The sequence below is a fragment of the Canis lupus genome, chromosome 17 (genome assembly GCF_003254725.2).
Source record: "Canis lupus dingo isolate Sandy chromosome 17, ASM325472v2, whole genome shotgun sequence".
NCBI lineage: Eukaryota > Metazoa > Chordata > Mammalia > Carnivora > Canidae > Canis > Canis lupus.
The window spans coordinates 13,329,102-13,350,371 of record NC_064259.1 but is presented as its reverse complement, the minus strand read 5'-3'; the positions used below and the strand labels follow the sequence as shown (position 1 = coordinate 13,350,371).

Genomic DNA, 21,270 nt, shown 5'->3' with positions numbered 1-21,270 from the left:
ACATGACATGCCTCTTGATGGGAGTTTATATACACAATTCTGCAGAATTTCAACAACAACAAAAAATCAGGCCTGAATTTTATGGAGAGTCTAGATCTGCCATTTGAAATCAGATAGAGATTTCAGAGGAACATGTGCGATGACACAGCAAAATCCAGACTGAGGGAAAACTACAGGACAAACAGCACAGACCAGATAAGCGACGTACCAAATAGATCCAATGTGTGGGCTTTGTATGAATCCTGATTTTTAACTAGCCAAATGCTTAAAAAATATATATAAAAACAGGGACATTTGGGTACCAAAGAGATACTTGATAAAAGAATTATTGTTCATTTTTCAATGTGCTGATGGTATTGGCATTCTGCTTTTTAAAAGAATCCTTATCTTTGAAAATATATACTACAATTTTACAGATAAAATTCTACCACGTTTGGGATCCATTTCAAAATAATCCATGAAAGGGAGGTGACAGAGCCAGGAGGTAGGGGGTTGGGGGGCAGTGGGGGAGATGTATCTGTTCATACAAGATATGGTCATAAATTGATCACTGTTCAGCTGGGTGATGGGTATGTAAGTTTAATGTATTAGTCTCCCTATTTTTGTACATGTCAAAATTCCCCATCAAAACTGTTTCAAGAAAAATTTACTAAGCCTTTTTTCAGGCCACGCACTGTAGTAAGTGCTTTCTTATGCACTACTGTCCACCCTTGGATTCCCAGCAACCCAGGCAGTACCCGGGCACTAGGAGGCGATGAGAAAGCATCACTGAATGAATGAATAATTTCTTTTAATTCTTTAACAGTCCTAAGGGGTCAATCTTATACCCCATGTTGCAAAGAGGGACATTCAACACACAGAGTCTGACCAACATTATCTAGCTTTTATGTAGCACTCTCTCCACTATGCCTCGAATATGAGTCCTTCAAGTTTTTTAAGTGAGAGGAGGGCTGATCTTTGAATTTACCTCGTTTTTCATCATCCTTATTAAAGAGTGCTATAGTCTTTAGTAGGGGACTTGGTATCAGCATGCTGAGGACTCATGGGGTCTCCAATCAGGTGTGTCCAGGAACACAAAAGGCATGGGGCCACCAAGTTGAAAAATCAAATGCTATTTTCATTCTTTTTCTCAAGAAGAGCATGGCTCACCATGTCACTCTCCCCTGCCTACTATCAACCCAAATTACTCATGGCGCAAACACTGTATACTGTATTTGGCCACCTTGTGCCTCTTGGTGTTTACAGGATTGAAAAGAAAAAGATGTCAAAAATCCAAGATATTCGCTGGCAGCTTAAAAGAAGAACTGCATTGATCTACTCCCCTCCGAGTGGCACCCTGTAAAAGGCTTTTTCAAAGCCATTAACCTCTTACTCACCTCTTTGTAGTCCACTTCCCTCCCTTTCTGCTTTATGCTCTCCAACTCACTTAAAAAATACTCTCAGAACTGTGTCTTTTCAAGGCTGACAAATATACATGCACACGTGTGCCTGAGTGGCTCTGCTAATGCTCTTGCTTTGCTCAGAAAAGTAACAGAAGCCTAACAAATGCAAGTCGGTCTTTTGATTGGTCAGAACCACCTCTTTCCATTATTGCATAAATGTAAATAAAAACCTAGACTCCTTCTGCCCTCCCACTTGTCCAAAATCTGCATTAATCCTTCCATCAAATAAAAAAAAAAAAAAGATACGGCATTTTTTGGAATTAATAGTGCCACCTTTTTGGGACGATCTTCTAAGAGCTGCATTTCATCCCATTAAATTTAAAAGAAAAATAACTAATTTTTTTTAAGATTTTATTTATTTATTCATGAGAGAGAGAGAGAGAGAGGCAGAGACACAGGCAGAGGGAGAAGCAGGCTCCATGCTGGTAGCCCAACTTGGGACTCCATCTGGTCTCCAGGATCACGCCCTGGGTTGAAGGTGGCACTAAGCCATTGAGCCACCCGTGCTGCCCCTAATGTTTTTTTAAAAGGGTAGGTCATGTTAAATTTTATTTCTACCCATGGCACGTGAGAATATTCCAAACAAAACCAAGCAGATGTTGGGGTACCTGGGTGGCTCAGCCGGTCAAGCATCTGCCTTCAGCTCAGGTCATGGTCCTGCGTTCCTGAGATCCAACTCTGCATGGGGCTTCCTGCTTAGTGGGGAACCTGCTTCTCCCTCTCCCTCTCCCTCTGCTCCTCCCTCTGCTTGTGCTCACTCATACTCTCTCCCTGTGTCAAATAATAAATAAATAAAATCTTAAAAAACAACAACAACAACAAGCACATGTAAACAGAATTAGATATCTAAAGTCAACCCACACCCATGGACAGAGGTGTTCCCACCAGGCACCTTCTCCCCATGCACCGGTGTGGCTAATGTGTAAGGAAAAGAAAACCTTAATGACAGGCCAGAGAAGAGCAGAGAGCATGGCGAAATGTCACTGGCATGGCATAGCCCACTCTATGTGGACTTAGACACAGAGATGCTGGTGTTCCCTGGTTCAGGCCTTCCTGCATCAATGTTGTTAGAGCAGCTAAAATAGTGCAATTCTAGGAAATGAAGGTCTGCTTATGAGACATCTAAAAGGTCACGCCCAGAGCCAGCATATAGAATACATGAAACTGGGCAGCCCGGGTGGCTCAGCGGTTTAGCGCCGCCTTTGGCCCAGGTTGTGATCCTGGGGACTCGGGATCAAGTCCCACATCAGGCTCCCTGCATGGAGCCTGCTTCTCCCTCTGCCTCTGTCTCTGCCTCTCCCTCTCTCTCTTGCTCTGTCTCTCATGAATAAATAAATAAAATCTTTAAAAATATATATTAAAAAAAAAAAAAGAATACCTGAAACTTCCAAGAGCCTTCTGGAAAAGAGGCAGCTCTCCTCACCTGGAACAGTATTATGATAGTAGTCATTCCCTATTTAGTGTGGCTGCTCCTCCCTAGAAACTCCAGGGATCCTGTCATTTATACAGCTCATCTCCAAGCAGAGGCCACTTGGAAGGCTAAGTGACTTGGTGAGGCAAGTGGCCAGAAATCTGCCCTATTTGTAAAAAGCAAAAAATCACAGATGGAGGATTTCCAACCTGAAACAGGAAAAATGTGGATAGATCACAAGAAGGGAGCCTTAACTCTCCTGGAGGTACCCTATAAGGAGTCACGTTATATGGAGGAACCCACAAACACATGCTCACGCTGGTGTCCAGGGGAGGGAGTTTTGGACAAACCCGCTTCTTCACCCCTCTCATCTTCTCCCAACAGTCCCCAGTACACAATTATTTTAGCACCCACCATCAGATAGTATAATGTTTTTACAGTTCTCCTTAACCCCCGACCCCCCAGGTCTGACTACTGCTGTCCTTTATACCCTCAGCTGTTCGATGGAAGGAATCGTGTATTGCCACCTCTACAGTCTCAGCCCCATATGCTAATTTCTGCCATAATCTAGTGAAAGATACTCACTTTTGTCCAGAAGAATTAAAAGGCTATCACTATTTTTGTCAAAAAGCTAGCAGAATGATCTGGACCCAACAAAGTGAAATGAAATGCTTCCAGCGGCGAAACAAGGAAGTTAAACAAATGAAGCGGGTTGGTTGGGACTGTGGTGAACTATCCAGAGGCAGAGGCCACTCAGTACCAGAGTCCTTTGCGGGAACCGAGAGCCAGTACACACGTATCTCACCTTGAAATCCTGATTTTTATGTGGGATATCTCAAGTTTAATTAGAATTGATCTGGGACGCTGCAGGTCGCTCAGTCAATTAAGTATCTGCCTTCAGCTCAGGTCACGATCCCAGGGCTCAGGGATCAGAGCTCCACATCAAGTCTCCCTGCTCAGCGGCCAGTCTGCTTCTCCCTCCGCCCCTCCCCCTGCTTGTGCTCTCTTCTCTAACTCACTTTCTCTCTCTTAAATAAATTAAATCTTTTTAAAAATTTTAAAAATCAAAAAAATAATTAGAATTGATCCAACATGTGTTCAACATTATGTGGCCCAGACAAAATGTGTCTCCAGGCCAAGTACTTCCAAGAAGCCCACAATCTGTGACCTGAGCCAGACTTACCCACCTGGCTCCACGGCCCATTTTAAGCCAGACTGACGTAAATGGACACAAACGAAATCATATCACAATTAACAGTAGTTGTTATTTCCTCAAGTTGGAGCCATAAATGTCAGAAGGGGAGGTGGGCAATGTGGACCACCGAGTCTTCCATAGCAGGCTTGGTGCATCCCCCAAAAGAATCCAACCTAATCCTTCCAGGCTGGCTTTCTCACCTTCTTCCTTACTCGTCTGCCCCAACTGCCAGTGAATTTTAGTCAGAATAGTCTCTCTGATGGGTGACCTTCATTTCTGTCACTACACTGTAAAGCTCATTCTCCCTTCCGATTAATAATGGTGCCAGAGGAAAGGTGAGTGGCAGCTCTTACCCTTGTGGTGTCGATGTCACACTCCCTGCCCTCATCCTGTCCAGTAGAATGTCCATCATCATCCAAGAAGCTCCGCCCTTTTTCCCTCACGTATATGTGTGGTGCACATAGGCATTTGGTGGCCAGAAAGAAGAGAAGAATCCTGTTTTCTGGTTGTATCAGCCAAAGCAATCACTGGGAAATCCACTCTCACCTGCAGAGAAAGCCATAGGTCAAGTTTTAGCTCCAAGGAAGAAACACATCTAAGACATTTTAACACAGACTCAGTGATCTGGGCATTTTACTGATTAGACCCATATCTTAGAGCCCCATCTCATCTCAGGGAGGGTAGTGTTCCTCTCTCCCCATGGAACCATCACTCTCACTGGACACATGGATAGGGAGCTCCAAGACCTGACTTGCAATTGCTCTCAGGCTTAAGGACTCTTAAGTCATGACCACAGTGGACACTTGGAACATCTCCACTGACCCCAAAGCCAACAAAGCATGCAAAGATAAAATAAGGCACTGGAATTAGGACTACAGTCATTCACTTTCCACATAGTTTCTCCTAGGAGTCTTATTTTTCCCAGCTAATTCATCAAGGATATACTTATAAACCTCTAAATGAATACATTTTAATCCATTTCAGAGACCAAGTTCTGAGCGTGACTGCCCTAATAGAATTAACACTGCTGCTCTAATTTGAAATCAATAGGTTTCAAAGGCTGGCCAAATTCGATTTTGTCTTATTTGTCCATTGTTGTATTTCACAGATCAGAAATGACTACACAAGCCAGATCAGAGTCCTTAGGTGAAACAGGTGTGTGTCCATGGATGTGTGTGTAGTGTGTATGGGGGAGTGGAGGGGTGGGCGGGATTAAGCTTGTACGAGAACAAAAGGACAAAATTACATTTCTCTGTCTGAATAAATTAAGGAAAACAAAAAGTTTCCAGTTCCCAACAAGGTAAGCCTTGCCTCATGTCAATCCCTTCCCATAGATTTATACTAGTATCTAAGCATCTCTCCATTGATTTTCATGTTTTCCAATCAATGCTAGATCCTAAAGGGGGCCAGGGGTGGTTGGGGAGGAAGAAGAAAAGATTGATTCCAAGCTTCAGTAGGAAAATGAAGGAAATGCCTCCAGCTATGTCAGTCATTAAGCAAACATTCATTATCACTAAAGATATGCCTGGAACTATCCTAGCAAACAAGATGCCGCGCCTGCCCCCTCCTCCCCACTCCAGGAGCTCCCAGGCCCAGCACCAAATGAAATAAAAAGGAATGGTATCCTACCAACATCAAGGGGATGCGATAGAAAGGGAGTAAAGCAGGAACACACTGGTCCCAACAATGGCCAGGGTAACCCTTCAGTGCATTTTCACCACTAATAATAACAATGAAAGATTCAGAAAAAAAAAAAAATGCAGCTCTACGCAAAGTAAATTTCTGAGATGGGACTCTGAGCAGAAGAGGTAGAGAAATCTCAACAAGGATAAATAAAATCAATTCAGGAACTAAAATCCTCCTCCTTCTCCTCCTCCTCCATAAGCTCCCAGCAACACATCATTGGGTCAGTCTCAAATATTTGTGTTCCACTGAAACACAGAAATGCTGCTGTGCCTTTTTTTTAAAGGGTAGAGCACACATGTATAGTCTTCCTTTGCCTATCAAATACCTTTCCAAATGTAGCACATTTTAAGGGAAGGTAAGATTAATCTGGCTGGGAGATAATTAATTAACTGCAAACAGCTTTGATACGACTATATTAATTACTGAAGAAAAAAATTAATGAAGTACTTAGGCTATTTGGCACTTCTAAGAAACCCTAAGCATTGTTGGGCACTGGCTCATCATAGAAGGGCTGGCCCAGGGACAGGCTGTGAGGTGAGCCAAGTGTATTTTTTTTACACAAACTGGTACCTAGTGGGCCTCCATCAATGTCTGATAAATTAATAACATACCTGGCTGCCCTTCCTCTCCGCCCCCCCCCCCCCAAACTCAGAATGCCAATGTTCCACCTCATTTTCCACCCCTATGACTCCTGTCCAAAAAAACCTAGATTTCTGGAAAAGATGTAATACCAGTCAATACTTCTCGTTGTGAATTTATGTCAATTCACACCCCTCCTAGGGCATTCATTCTAAGGGTAATCTTTCTACATAAATGACACCAGCATTTTCTGAGTCCCTACAATATGTCAGGAACCTTCCAGGAGTTTCACACACCTCATCTCTATTCTCAACCACTGAAAGTGCGAACTGTTGTGATCTCTATTTTATGAGTGGGACATAAAGCTCAGGGAAGCTATTTGTCCAAAGTCCCAAAACTGATGGGTGCCAGAGCCAGGATTCAAACTGGGGCAAGTCTGCCTGATTCCACTCAGCACAGAAAATCAACTTTGATCCATTAATTACTGAAGAAAAAAAATCAGTTGTTGGGGAAAGTTAAGGATTTTCCCAAACCAGCAAGGCTTTGGGAAAGAAAAATGTATACATCCAACGCAGTATCCCCTTCCTGCTTTACAATCCCACCAAATGGTTCCATGATCTATGTTCCTACCACCCCTATCAGTGTGTAACTGTTCCAAAGAAGACAGTATTGTTTGCAATTTAGTTAGGTTTCTGACTTTGCTGGTGATTCAGCACATCAGGTTCACTTAGCCTCTGTAGAATCCTCTTCATGATAAAAGGGGGCCCCCTCTGCGGCATCCTTCCGGTAGGCACTCTAGCGTGGCTATACTTCCTGGTGGGTTGCCTATAGCATTCAAAAATGTACAAAATGACTTGCTCCATTATTGAGAGGGAAAAGGTGGAGATTAAGTGGCATATTGGCCTCTTTCATCATCCAGAGAGCTGACATCCAATCTTGGCACAGAATGAGGAAAATCAAACGGACAAGCAGACAGTATACAGCGGTAATAATAACTCCCTATGCCTGTCTCCCAGGACTCAGAATCACAGGATTAAGGTTGCTCTCCAAAAATTAAACTATAAAATCAGTGTCTGAGAGATCAAAGCAGACACTCTGAGTGACACTGCTGCATAATAGGTCTATGTCTTATGCACTTGCACAGAATCCTGAGTGCACCTGTTACTGCCGTGCTCACTTTCTTCTGAAATATTGTCACCTCCATCTACCCACTAGACCGGGCAGCCTCCAGTTAGGGACAGTGTTATAATGTCAGTCTTCATATTCATTATCCCTGTTACACAATGGTGCTTGACACATTTTTATTGAACCAATTCCTCTCCCCCAAGGCAACGAGACTAAAGAGTAAATTAACTAAAAAGAATCAATATGGATAATGAAAGGCAGTTGGTCAAAGGGAAGCAGAGGAGGAAAGTGTAAAAGATCAAAGTAGGTTACCAAGACCCAGCCCAGAACTTTGCAAAAGGCATCTCATCCTGAAGATGTAGCACCTCCCAGTCCTGATGGGTATATCCTGAGTGGCTTGTTAAGGGTCTAGACCCAGAGTTTCAGGTATCATTAAATACCCAAAAACCTCTCCTTGTTCTGATTCCAGACTCCCTGAGGCATCTCCTGGCAATTTTAGTTCCCAGGCATCTCGCCAACGGGGAGCATATGAGCTGCCAACATGAGTGTCCACTCTGTCCACTAGTTATATTTATAAGTGGAATGTAATAAGGCAGGAAGAGGTTTATTTACTGAGTTTTCTGTGAGTTTCTATGAGTCAATTTGCTAGAGTTTGATCAACTCTGGGACACTTGAAAGTGAGTTTCTGGGGGAGGAGCAAGATGGCGGAAGAGTAGGGTCTCCAAATCACCTGTCTCCACCAAACTACCTAGAAAACCTTCAAATTATCCTGAAAATCTATGAATTCGGCCTGAGATTTAAAGAGAGACCAGCTGGAATGCTACAGTGAGAAGGGTTCGCGCTTCTATCAAGGTAGGAAGACGGGGAAAAAGAAGTAAAGAAACAAAGGCCTCCAAGGGGGAGGGGCCCGCGAGGAGCCGGGCTGAGGCCGGGGCGAGTGTCCCCAGGACAGGAGAGCCCCGTCCCGGAGGAGCAGGAGCTGCACCGACCTTCCCGGGGGAAAGGGGGCTTGCAGGGAGGTGGAGCAGGACCCAGGAGGGCGGGGATGCCCTCGGGCTCCCCGGGACAGTAACAGCAACTGCGCGCCCAGGAGAGTGCGCCGAGCTCCCTAAGGGCTGCAGCGCGCACGGCGGGACCCGGCGGGACCCGGAGCAGCTGAAGGGGCTCGGGCGGCGGCTCCGCGGAGGGGGCTGCGCGGCCCGGGAGCGCGAATCCAACAGCGCAGGCTCCGGAGCACAGGGCGCCGGGACACAGCCCAGGATCCCGCCTCCCCCGGGACAGGCAGAGGCCGGGAGGGCCCAGGACAGCGAGGACGCTCCTGCCCCAGCTGAGCAGATCAGCGGCCCCGCCCGGAGCCTCCAGGCCCTGCAGACGGAGTTCCTGCCGGAGCTGAATCCAGGTTTCCAGAGCTGCCCCGCCACTGGGGCTGTTCCTCCTGCTGCCTCACGGGGTAAACAACCCCCCCTGAGCCCTGCACCCGGCAGGGGCACAGCAGCTCCCCCAACTGCTGACACCTGAAAATCAGCACAACAGGCCCCTCCCCCAGAACACCAGCTAGACGGACAACTTCCAGGAGAAGCCAAGGGACTTAACACAGAATCAGAAAATACTCCCCGGTGGTTCTTTTTTTGTTTGTTTGTTTTTGTTTTTGTTTTTGTTTTGTTTTGCTTTTTGATTTGTTTTGCTTTTTGATTTGTTTCCTTCCCCCACCCTCTTTTTTTCTCCTTTTTCTTTCTCTTTTTCTTCTTTTTTTTTTTTTTTGTTTTTTTTTTTTCTTTTTCTTCCCCTTTTTTTTTCTCTTTCTCTTTTCTTTCCTTCTTTCTCTCCTCTCTTTTTCTCTTTTTCCCAATACAACTTGCTTTTGGCCACTCTGCACTGAGCAAAATGACTAGAAGGAAAACCTCACCTCAAAAGAAAGAATCAGAAACAGTCCTCTCTCCCACAGAGTTACAAAATCTGGATTACAATTCAATGTCAGAAAGCCAATTCAGAAGCACTATTATACAGCTACTGGTGGCTCTAGAAAAAAGTATAAAGGACTCAAGAGACTTCATGACTGCAGAATTTAGAGCTAATCAGGCACAAATTAAAAATCAATTGAATGAGATGCAATCCAAACTAGAAGTCCTAACGACGAGGGTTAACGAGGTGGAAGAACGAGTGAGTGACCTAGAAGACAAGTTGATAGCAAAGAGGGAAACTGAGGAAAAAAGAGACAAACAATTAAAAGACCATGAAGATAGATTAAGGGAAATAAACGACAGCCTGAGGAAGAAAAACCTACGTTTAATTGGGGTTCCCGAGGGCGCCGAAAGGGACAGAGGGCCAGAATATGTATTTGAACAAATTCTAGCTGAAAACTTTCCTAATCTGGGAAGGGAAACAGGCATTCAGATCCAGGAAATAGAGAGATCCCCCCCTAAAATCAATAAAAACCGTTCAACACCTCGACATTTAATTGTGAAGCTTGCAAATTCCAAAGATAAGGAGAAGATCCTTAAAGCAGCAAGAGACAAGAAATCCCTGACTTTTATGGGGAGGAGTATTAGGGTAACAGCAGACCTCTCCACAGAGACCTGGCAGGCCAGAAAGGGCTGGCAGGATATATTCAGGGTCCTAAATGAGAAGAACATGCAACCAAGAATACTTTATCCAGCAAGGCTCTCATTCAAAATGGAAGGAGAGATAAAGAGCTTCCAAGACAGGCAGCAACTAAAAGAATATGTGACCTCCAAACCAGCTCTGCAAGAAATTTTAAGGGGGCCTCTTAAAATTCCCCTTTAAGAAGAAGTTCAGTGGAACAGTCCACAAAAACAAAGACTGAATAGATATCATGATGACACTAAACTCATATCTCTCAATAGTAACTCTGAATGTGAACGGGCTTAATGACCCCATCAAAAGGCGCAGGGTTTCAGACTGGATAAAAAAGCAGGACCCATCTATTTGCTGTCTACAAGAGACTCATTTTAGACAGAAGGACACCTACAGCCTGAAAATAAAAGGTTGGAGAACCATTTACCATTCGAATGGTCCTCAAAAGAAAGCAGGGGTAGCCATCCTTATATCAGATAAACTAAAATTTACCCCAAAGACTGTAGTGAGAGATGAAGAGGGACACTATATCATACTTAAAGGATCTATTCAACAAGAGGACTTAACAATCCTCAATATATATGCTCCGAATGTGGGAGCTGCCAAATATATAAATCAATTATTAACCAAAGTGAAGAAATACTTAGATAATAATACACTTATACTTGGTGACTTCAATCTAGCTCTTTCTATACTCGATAGGTCTTCTCAGCAAAACATCTCCAAAGAAACGAGAGCTTTAAATGATACACTGGACCAGATGGATTTCACAGATATCTACAGAACTTTACATCCAAACTCAACTGAATACACATTCTTCTCAAGCGCACATGGAACTTTCTCCAGAATAGACCACATATTGGGTCACAAATCGGGTCTGAACCGATACCAAAAGATTGGGATTGTCCCCTGCATATTCTCGGACCATAATGCCTTGAAATTAGAACTAAATCACAACAAGAAGTTTGGAAGGACCTCAAACACATGGAGGTTAAGGACCATCCTGCTAAAAGATAAAAGGGTCAACCAGGAAATTAAGGAAGAATTAAAAAGATTCATGGAAACTAATGAGAATGAAGATACAACCGTTCAAAATCTTTGGGATGCAGCAAAAGCAGTCCTAAGGGGGAAATACATCGCAATACAAGCATCCATTCAAAAACTGGAAAGAACTCAAATACAAAAGCTAACCTTACACATAAAGGAGCTAGAGAAAAAACAGCAAATAGATCCTACACCCAAGAGAAGAAGGGAGCTAATAAAGATTCGAGCAGAACTCAACGAAATCGAGACCAGAAGAACTGTGGAACAGATCAACAGAACCAGGAGTTGGTTCTTTGAAAGAATTAATAAGATAGATAAACCATTAGCCAGCCTTATTAAAAAGAAGAGAGAGAAGACTCAAATTAATAAAATCATGAATGAGAAAGGAGAGATCACTACCAACACCAAGGAAATACAAACGATTTTAAAAACATATTATGAACAGCTATACGCCAATAAATTAGGCAATCTAGAAGAAATGGACGCATTCCTGGAAAGCCACAAACTACCAAAACTGGAACAGGAAGAAATAGAAAACCTGAACAGGCCAATAACCAGGGAGGAAATTGAAGCAGTCATCAAAAACCTCCCAAGACACAAGAGTCCAGGGCCAGATGGCTTCCCAGGAGAATTTTATCAAACGTTTAAAGAAGAAATCATACCTATTCTCCTAAAGCTGTTTGGAAAGATAGAAAGAGATGGAGTACTTCCAAATTCGTTCTATGAAGCGAGCATCACCTTAATTCCAAAGCCAGACAAAGACCCCGCCAAAAAGGAGAATTACAGACCAATATCCCTGATGAACATGGATGCAAAAATTCTCAACAAGATACTGGCCAATAGGATCCAACAGTACATTAAGAAAATTATTCACCATGACCAAGTAGGATTTATCCCTGGGACACAAGGCTGGTTCAACACCCGTAAAACAATCAATGTGATTCATCATATCAGCAAGAGAAAAACCAAGAACCATATGATCCTCTCATTGGATGCAGAGAAAGCATTTGACAAAATACAGCATCCATTCCTGATCAAAACTCTTCAGAGTGTAGGGATAGAGGGAACATTCCTCGACATCTTAAAAGCCATCTATGAAAAGCCCACAGCAAATATCATTCTCAATGGGGAAGCACTGGGAGCCTTTCCCCTAAGATCAGGAACAAGACAGGGATGTCCACTCTCACCACTGCTATTCAACATAGTACTGGAAGTCCTAGCCTCAGCAATCAGACAACAAAAAGACATTAAAGGCATTCACATTGGCAAAGAAGAAGTCAAACTCTCCCTCTTCGCCGATGACATGATACTCTACATAGAAAACCCAAAAGTCTCCACCCCAAGATTGCTAGAACTCATACAGCAATTCGGTAGCGTGGCAGGATACAAAATCAATGCCCAGAAGTCAGTGGCATTTCTATACACTAACAATGAGACTGAAGAAAGAGAAATTAAGGAGTCAATCCCATTTACAATTGCACCCAAAAGCATAAGATACCTAGGAATAAACCTCACCAAAGATGTAAAGGATCTATACCCTCAAAACTATAGAACACTTCTGAAAGAAATTGAGGAAGACACAAAGAGATGGAAAAATATTCCATGCTCATGGATTGGCAGAATTAATATTGTGAAAATGTCAATGTTACCCAGGGCAATGTACACGTTTAATGCAATCCCTATCAAAATACCATGGACTTTCTTCAGAGAGTTAGAACAAATTATTTTAAGATTTGTGTGGAATCAGAAAAGACCCCGAATAGCCAGGGGAATTTTAAAAAAGAAAACCATATCTGGGGGCATCACAATGCCTGATTTCAGGTTGTACTACAAAGCTGTGGTCATCAAGACAGTGTGGTACTGGCACAAAAACAGACACATAGATCAGTGGAACAGAATAGAGAATCCAGAAGTGGACCCTGAACTTTATGGGCAACTAATATTCGATAAAGGAGGAAAGACTCTCCACTGGAAGAAAGACAGTCTCTTCAATAAATGGTGCTGGGAAAATTGGACATCCACATGCAGAAGAATGAAACTAGATCACTCTCTTTCACCATACACAAAGATAAACTCAAAATGGATGAAAGATCTAAATGTGAGACAAGATTCCATCAAAATCCTAGAGAAGAACACAGGCAACACCCTTTTTGAACTCGGCCATAGTAACTTCTTGCAAGATACATCCACGAAGGCAAAAGAAACAAAAGCAAAAATGAACTATTGGGACTTCATCAAGATAAGAAGCTTTTGCACAGCAAAGGATACAGTCAACAAAACTCAAAGACAACCTACAGAATGGGAGAAGATATTTGCAAATGACATATCAGATAAAGGGCTAGTTTCCAAGATCTATAAAGAACTTATTAAACTCAACACCAAAGAAACAAACAATCCAATCATGAAATGGGCAAAAGACATGAACAGAAATCTCACAGAGGAAGACATAGACATGGCCAACATGCATATGAGAAAATGCTCTGCATCACTTGCCATCAGGGAAATACAAATCAAAACTACAATGAGATACCACCTCACACCAGTGAGAATGGGGAAAATTAACAAGGCAGGAAACAACAAATGTTGGAGAGGATGCGGAGAAAAAGGAACCCTCTTACACTGTTGGTGGGAATGTGAACTGGTGCAGCCACTCTGGAAAACTGTGTGGAGGTTCCTCAAACAGTTAAAAATAGACCTGCCCTACGACCCAGCAATTGCACTGTTGGGGATTTACCCCAAAGATACAAATGCAATGAAACGCCGGGACACCTGCACCCCGATGTTTCTAGCAGCAATGGCCACGATAGCCAAACTGTGGAAGGAACCTCGGTGTCCAACGAAAGATGAATGGATAAAGAAGATGTGGTTTATGTATACAATGGAATATTACTCAGCTATTAGAAATGACAAATACCCACCATTTGCTTCAACGTGGATGGAACTGGAGGGTATTATGCTGAGTGAAGTAAGTCAGTCGGAGAAGGACAAACATTATATGTTCTCATTCATTTGGGGAATATAAATAATAGTGAAAGGGAAAATAAGGGAAGGGAGAAGAAATGTGTGGGAAATATCAGAAAGGGAGACAGAACGTAAAGACTGCTAACTCTGGGAAACGAACTAGGGGCGGTAGAAGGGGAGGAGGGCGGGGGATGGGAGTGAATGGGTGACGGGCACTGGGTGTTATTCTGTATGTTAGTAAATTGAACACCAATAAAAAAAAATGAAAGTAAAAAAATAAAAATAAAAAAAAATAAAAAAATAAAAAATAAAATAAAAAAAAAATAAAAAAATCTTTAAAGAAAAAAAAAAAAAAAAAAAGAGAGTTTCTGAAGTTGCCAGGCTGCGAGAGAGCCTGACCCTGACCTGTGATAGAGTTACCAAGTAAATGACACCTTTAAGCACCACCCTGACAGCCAGCCACGTTCCCTGGAGACATCCTAACCTGACCAACTTCTACAGGAGAGTTTCCTCAGTCTTTGCACTATTGACATTTTGGGGCCAGGTAATCCTCTTGTGGAGGGCTGTCTGATGCATTGCAGGATGGTTAGCAGCATCCCTGGCCTCGACCCACTAGGCGCCAGGAGCACATCTCCCCTCTATCCCCTAAGGTCATGACAACCAAAATTGCCTAATGTCCCCCAGAAAGTAAAACCATCCCCAGTTGTGAACCACTGCTCTGAAGTAGAGTAAAAAGACCTCAGATACCCATTTGGAAGATGGGAGATTGTACTAATACTCTGTCTGCTGACAGGAGCCGGGGATATTCCCCTGGACACTTGTTCTAGAATTCAGTCATGGCATTTCTGGTGTCAGACAAGCGAAACTTTGCAAGTGAGGAAAGATAAAGGAAGGTTAAGCTTTTGTTGAAACTCAAAGCATGCATCAGGCAATTTGAGTCTAGAGTAAAGGTTACTGATTTTCTTGGAGAATCTATCTGATATTTGCTAACATTTTTGGTGCCAGAATGACTCACCGTGCAATGCACTCATATAGTCTGAAAGATGTCTTACTATACTTCTCTGCATATAGGGGTCCTCCTGCTGACCATACCTGCCCCTGAACAAGCTCCAATCTTGTGAAAACTCATTGATGTCCCAGGAAAAATGCAAATATGTGTCAGTTTTGTAGTCTTGCCATTCTTTATCAATCACAGACTAATTTTCAATAAAATCCAAGAGTAACGAATTAATAGGAATAATAACAAAAGGTGAAATTTGACCCTACTTCTATCTTGATTAACTAATGAGAGTGGTAGTCTGGGGTTTTGCCTAAATAAAATTAAAATCTCACATTCAGGCTGCCATAATTAGATTTAGTGTACCAGAAAGACTGTACTTAAATTTAAATCCCATAATCCAAAGCAATCAGAATAATACAACACCTCCCAGTTGACTCAGACAGTAGATTTCTAAGAATATCCCTGAATTACTTCCTTTTTCCAGATTATCAAAATTTTGAGACATCCAATAATATGTGAAATCCTTGAATTAATAATGATTTTTTTTAAATTTTGCTCTGTCCACAGAAGAAAATGAAAACTTCTCAGGGTCTAATACATTCAGGGATTAAAAATAAATTTATAGAAGTTCTGGTCTTTCTTCGGGGAAGAAACCAGTGAGCACCTCCCAAAGCAAAGCCCCTAAATTATATTTCAAAAGTTAATATAAATTATATTTCTCTTGGCCATCCAGAATGAATAAATGTAATACCATCTCCAGAAATCCCTAAGGCTTGATTTCTCGGGTAACTAAACTCCACTTTCCTTTCCTTGGGTTCTGTGTTCCTAGACAACCCTCCCTGGGGAACAGAGGGAGACAGCAGGCTGCTGCTGAGTCACTGAGTCACCTCCAAAGGCAATCTTCAGAGAGGAAAGTGAGGAAGAGCCCCGAGAAAGCGAAACACCGCAGCCACTGACCTCAGCACGGTCATCCCCAGGTGCTGATGGGGGCCCCAGAGATGGGAGTGCCCCATAGGGCTGTCACTGTTCCACCAGCCCCAGAAAGGAACTGCCCTGGCTCCCTCCCCCTTACAGGAACCCCCTGCAGTAGATCTGGCTGGAAGCAGGGGCTCAGGCTACAGCTAGCAAACAGACAGGAAACCAGCCCACCGAGGGGCTATAGATCCTGTGTCATCTGGCCCGTGGCTGATGCATCAAGCATCTGCACTAGCCCCATGATGAAACGAGTACCTGAAAGCAAGCAGTTTTATGGAACAGAGGAGAAAAAACATATCATGCCATGGTAACAGAGATGGAAACAGGCAAAGGGAAACCTTCTGGAAGATACTGTAGAGATGTGTATTGCAAAATCATGGTTTCACACTTGAGAATGTATCCCGAGGGGATGAATTAGATAAGTGTGCAAGGATGGGTATCCAAGGATGTTCATTGCATCAGTAGTTATATAAAAAGTCAAAGGCAATCTAAATGTCCATCAGTGGGGAAATATGTCAGGAGGTAAGGCATCTAATGGGATATTCTGTGGTCATTAAAAACTGAAATACTCATAGTAAGAACTATAGTAAGAGCTCCCGTATCCTGAATCAGATGTTTCAATACCCCTGGGCATTTGCATATCTGAACGCACCTAACCCTCTCAGCACTTGAACAAGTAGTATTTTTACTGGATTCACTGTACAGATGGAGGAACTAGTAAATAGAGAAATTAACTAACTCTCCAGGGTCAACAGCTATTAAGTGATGGTCTCAGAGTTGGAATTTAAACAATAAAGCTCTAAAGCCATTCTCTTAACCACAATGCTCTACGACCTAGAGATTCATGAAAAGATCATCACGATATGCTAAGTGAAAAGAGAAAATAATTATAGTACAATATACGGCCTGATCTGATCTTTATAAAAAAGGTCTAACTTTTTGTGGGGGAAAAAAGTCTCTAAGGATATGCTACAATGTTAAATGCTTTCTCTCGGGCTGCTGGAATTTGGGGTGGTTTTTGCTTCCTGCTCTGTGACTCTCAACATTGTGTGGCTTTCTTTGCGAGGATTCCAAAACACGCCTGGAATAGTCTTTTATTTTTTGGAAAAAAATAAAAGATCAAAAGTAGCCTTGGTCAGGACCCGTGGAGGGGAAGGGGGAGCCGGATAAATGCTAAGGTGATCTCACCCTACAGATTTGGGTGAGATGGGATCCTCCACCGACGGGCTCCTTTGTCATCTGTAGAATCATAAGCTTCTGTGACATTCATGGCTGCTTTGTGGCAGGCACTGTCCTGGGAACTATGGCAAAGAAAAGATAACATGGCTCCTGCCCTCAATGCTTACAGGTACTTAGAAGGGTTATGGGAAGGCATGTAGGTAAATAAATAACGGCAGTACAAGCAGAAGATGTCAGATACCCTGAGGAGAGGTACCAAGACGTGCCATGGAAGTTCACAGGAGGTAAGGGGTCCCTCCGGGATTGGGAAGGAAGGACAACTATGGGAACAGGTGGGATTTGAGCTGAGGCTGGAGGGCCAGGTCAGACACGAACAAGGAAAGAAGACAGGTAAGAGTGAGAAGGTGGTTCTGCAAGAAGAGGAAGGAACACATGCAAAGCCCTGCAGACTAGAAAGCTTGTGGTATGTACAGAGAGCAGAAAATAGTTGAGTCTGGCTAATGGAGCCCTATGACCTCCAGGTGTTCATGTAGAGTATAAAGAACTCTCTATACCTGCACTATCCACACCTTCATGAGCCAGGAATATAACCAAGGTGAGTCAGTGATAGCTTTACGAAAGAAGAACGGATTGCAGGTGGCCCAGCAGAGAATCTGCTGAAACGGGAACCATAATTCAGGTCTCTGGAACTATATAGCTACAAGGAACCAGTCAGAGAGACATAAAAATAAAATTAAATAAAATTAAAATTTTAAAAAAAAAAACCTCTCAGAGTTATCGCTGTTTGTGGAACATCTGGAAAACTAGAGGCTGATGTTGGGTACAGCAACCCACAGGAATGGCAGTGACCTAAGACAATGGCAAGGCCAGAAACGTGGGCAACATCAATCACATGAATTTACCCCACTTCTCTCTTGCACTTCCACCTAACAGCCAGAGCAGGAAAGCAGTGGTCAGTAGAGAGAACTAGGAGGTCCTTAAATTTAGATGCGGGGGGTGGGGGTGGGGGAATCTTGATTTGCACTAATCTCTTTTTTTTTTTTTTTTTAATTTTTATTTATTTATGATAGTCACAGAGAGAGAGAGAGAGAGAGAGAGGCAGAGACATAGGCAGAGGGAGAAGCAGGCTCCATGCACCGGGAGCCTGATGTGGGATTCGATCCCGGGTCTCCAGGATCGCGCCCTGGGCCAAAGGCAGGCGCCAAACCGCTGCGCCACCCAGGGATCCCATGCACTAATCTCTAACTGAAATTCAGTAATTCCTCCCAGTAAAAATGCGAGCAGTGCCCCAGGGCAGTAAGAGCAGTACCACTGACTTCAGTCCATTAGAAGTTCCAGATAATTTTATATTATAGCACAGTTGTTCTAAGTCTCAGAAAATAATCACAGAAGTTCACTGTTTCTTTAAAATCATTGTAGTTACAGACTTACTGCTAGATCACCCTTCAGGAGCTGATAAAGAAGTAAATACATCACTAAATCATACGTAGGTTTAAATATTTTGAGATCTACATATTTCCATATACTTGGATTCCTTTACATTCTGTGGTTCTTGTTATTTGTATTTAAAAATGCTATTCTGAAAAGTGGTTCATAGGCTCCCTCAGACTGCCAAAGGGGTCCATGGCACAAAAAAAGTTAAGAATCCATTAGCTAGGTCATAGGGTAGCTCTATTTTTAACTTCTTAAGGAACCTTCACTTCCAGAGTGGCTGTGAAGGTTGCTTAAGAAGTTAAAAATAGAGGTACCCTAAGACCCCATTATTGCACTACTGGGTATTTACCCCAAAGATACTGACGTAGTGGAATGCTGGGACACCTGCACCCCAATGTTCATGGCAGCAATGTCCACAATAGCCAAACTGAGGAAGAAGCCACGATGTCCTTTGACAGATGGACAGATAAAGAAGACGTGGTCTATATATACAACAGAATATTACTCAGCCACCAGAAAGGATGAATACCCACCATTTGCTTCAACATGGATGGAATTAGAGGATATTATGCTGAGTGAAATAAGTCAATTGGAGAAAGACAATGATCATATGCATAGTCTCACTCATATGTGGAATATAGGAAATAGTGAAAGGGACTAGAAGGGAAAGGAGGGGAACTGAGTGGGAAAAATTAGAGAGGAAGATATACCATGAGAGACTCCTAACTCTGTAAAACAAAGGGTTGTGGAAGGGGAGGTGGGTGGGAGGATGGGGTAACTGGGTGACAGGCACTGAGGAAGGCACTTGATGGGATGAGCATTGGGTGTTATACTATATGTTACAAATTGAATTTAAATTTAAAAAAATGTAAAAACAAACAAACAAAAAGAATCCATTAGCTAGAGATCCTATTAAAATGTAAGTCACATCATGTCACTCCTATGTTCAACTTTTCAGTGGCTTCCATCTTACTCAAGGCAAAAGCTCCCCTCCTCCCATTCCACTTATCTGATTTCATCTCCTTCTCCTTTCTTTCATTCCTGTCTGGCATAGTGGTATCCATGCTATTTCTTAATTATTCCTGCCTCAGGGCCTTTGCACTGGCTAATCTCTGTGCCTGAAATACTCTATCCATAGGAGACTGTATGGCTTGCTTCCTCGCTCTCTGCAGGCCTGGACTCAAAAGATATCTTCCAAATGAGGCCCTTCCTGGTTACCTTATCCAAAATATCCCCCACTCCCTGCTTTATTTTTTCTCCTTAGCATTTATCACTCCCCAAAATATACTTACAGACATGTACTTTTTATTTCTTTATCATATTTATTATTTATTTCCTCACTCAGATATGAGCTCCATGAAATTAGGAATTTTTATCTGCCTTAAACACCACCATATCCCAAGTGCCTACAACCTCGTCTGACACACAGTAGGTTCAAAATTATTTGTTGAATTCATTAAGTAACATTTGTCATATAGCTTGGCTGCTGGCTGCTTCCACTCCATGTCGAATTTTTTTTTTAAGATTTTATTTATTTATTCATGAAAGACACAGAGAGAGAGAGACAGAGACACAGGCAGAGGGAGACGCAGGCTCCATGCAGGGAGCCTGATTTGGGACTCGATCCTGAGTCTCCAAGATCACACCCTGGGCTGAAGGTGGCATTAAACCCCTGAGCCACCCGGGCTGCCCTCCATGTCAAAATTTTAAAGTCTCCCCTTCCCATCGTATTCATGGGAGAAAAGAAAAATCACGGCAAACCTACTTGTAAAATTGTGGCCACCAGAGAAGAAAGGTAGTTTAGTCATCAGCTACTGCAGAGAGAGATGCATTTTCTTCCTTAATAAAAAGAATTTTCATCAAAGATAAGATAGATGAGTTCTCTCTCTCTCTCTCTCTCTCTCACACACACACACACACAATATGTTATTGGATCAACAAATACAAAAAAGTAAATGGGAAAATTGGTATGTCATGTACATCCAGTAAAAGGCCCACTAACCCAGCTTGAAACAGAAGTGATGCCAGTTGATAAGATCATCACACAGATTCCACCTGGCAAACAGTAAAAGAAACGGACAGTAAACAATCACATGAGTAAATAAATGCAGGTAGTAAGTCACCACACAGGCACGGCTCAACTTAACCTGCTGCTGTGAAAATATACAATTGCCCGTTTTAAGGCACTGTTGCTCAAACTAGCAAAAATGCACTTAACATTGGGAAGATCTGAACTTGGCAGGGCTGCCTTCATACACATACAAGGAGCCTCATTCCATTCTGTACCCTGGAGCACTCTGTTTTAATAAAAACAACCTAAGTAAGACTGGATTCCTCATTGCTATAAAACATGAGTTGAGGACAAAGAAAGTACTCTTTCATATCACATACATCCTTATATAGAAATGATCAAGTCATTCACATATTAAAAAGTAACAAAACAAACTCTCCCAACCCCAACTGCTCTTTGCAACACAGCTTCTTAACATCATTTTTTACACTCCTCCTTCCTTCTTCTTGTGCAACTCTTGCCCTAACACTCCACTAAGTGTTTTCACTAAGCACACCTCTCATCCGTGCGTGACTTACCAGCCCAAGGATTTGTCACTGCCCACCCCCCAACCCCTGGGGGGTCACTGATGCC

The 21,270-nt window shown here is 42.8% G+C and overlaps 1 protein-coding gene across 7 annotated transcripts in view; it reads right to left on the bottom strand.

Annotated features, from left to right (window-relative positions):
* The window catches only part of KCNS3 (potassium voltage-gated channel modifier subfamily S member 3), a 47,681-nt gene that overhangs the window by 9,829 nt on the left and 16,582 nt on the right, over positions 1-21,270 (bottom strand). For 6 of the 7 annotated variants that reach the window (XM_025454598.3, XM_025454601.3, XM_035700765.2 and 3 more), the window contains exon 2: positions 4,402-4,594. The gene's annotated coding sequence lies outside the window, so the exon portion shown is untranslated. Of the gene's footprint in view, positions 1-4,401; positions 4,595-17,201; positions 17,298-21,270 lie in introns of those variants that run through there. The other variant, XM_025454600.3, reaches the window with a different exon arrangement.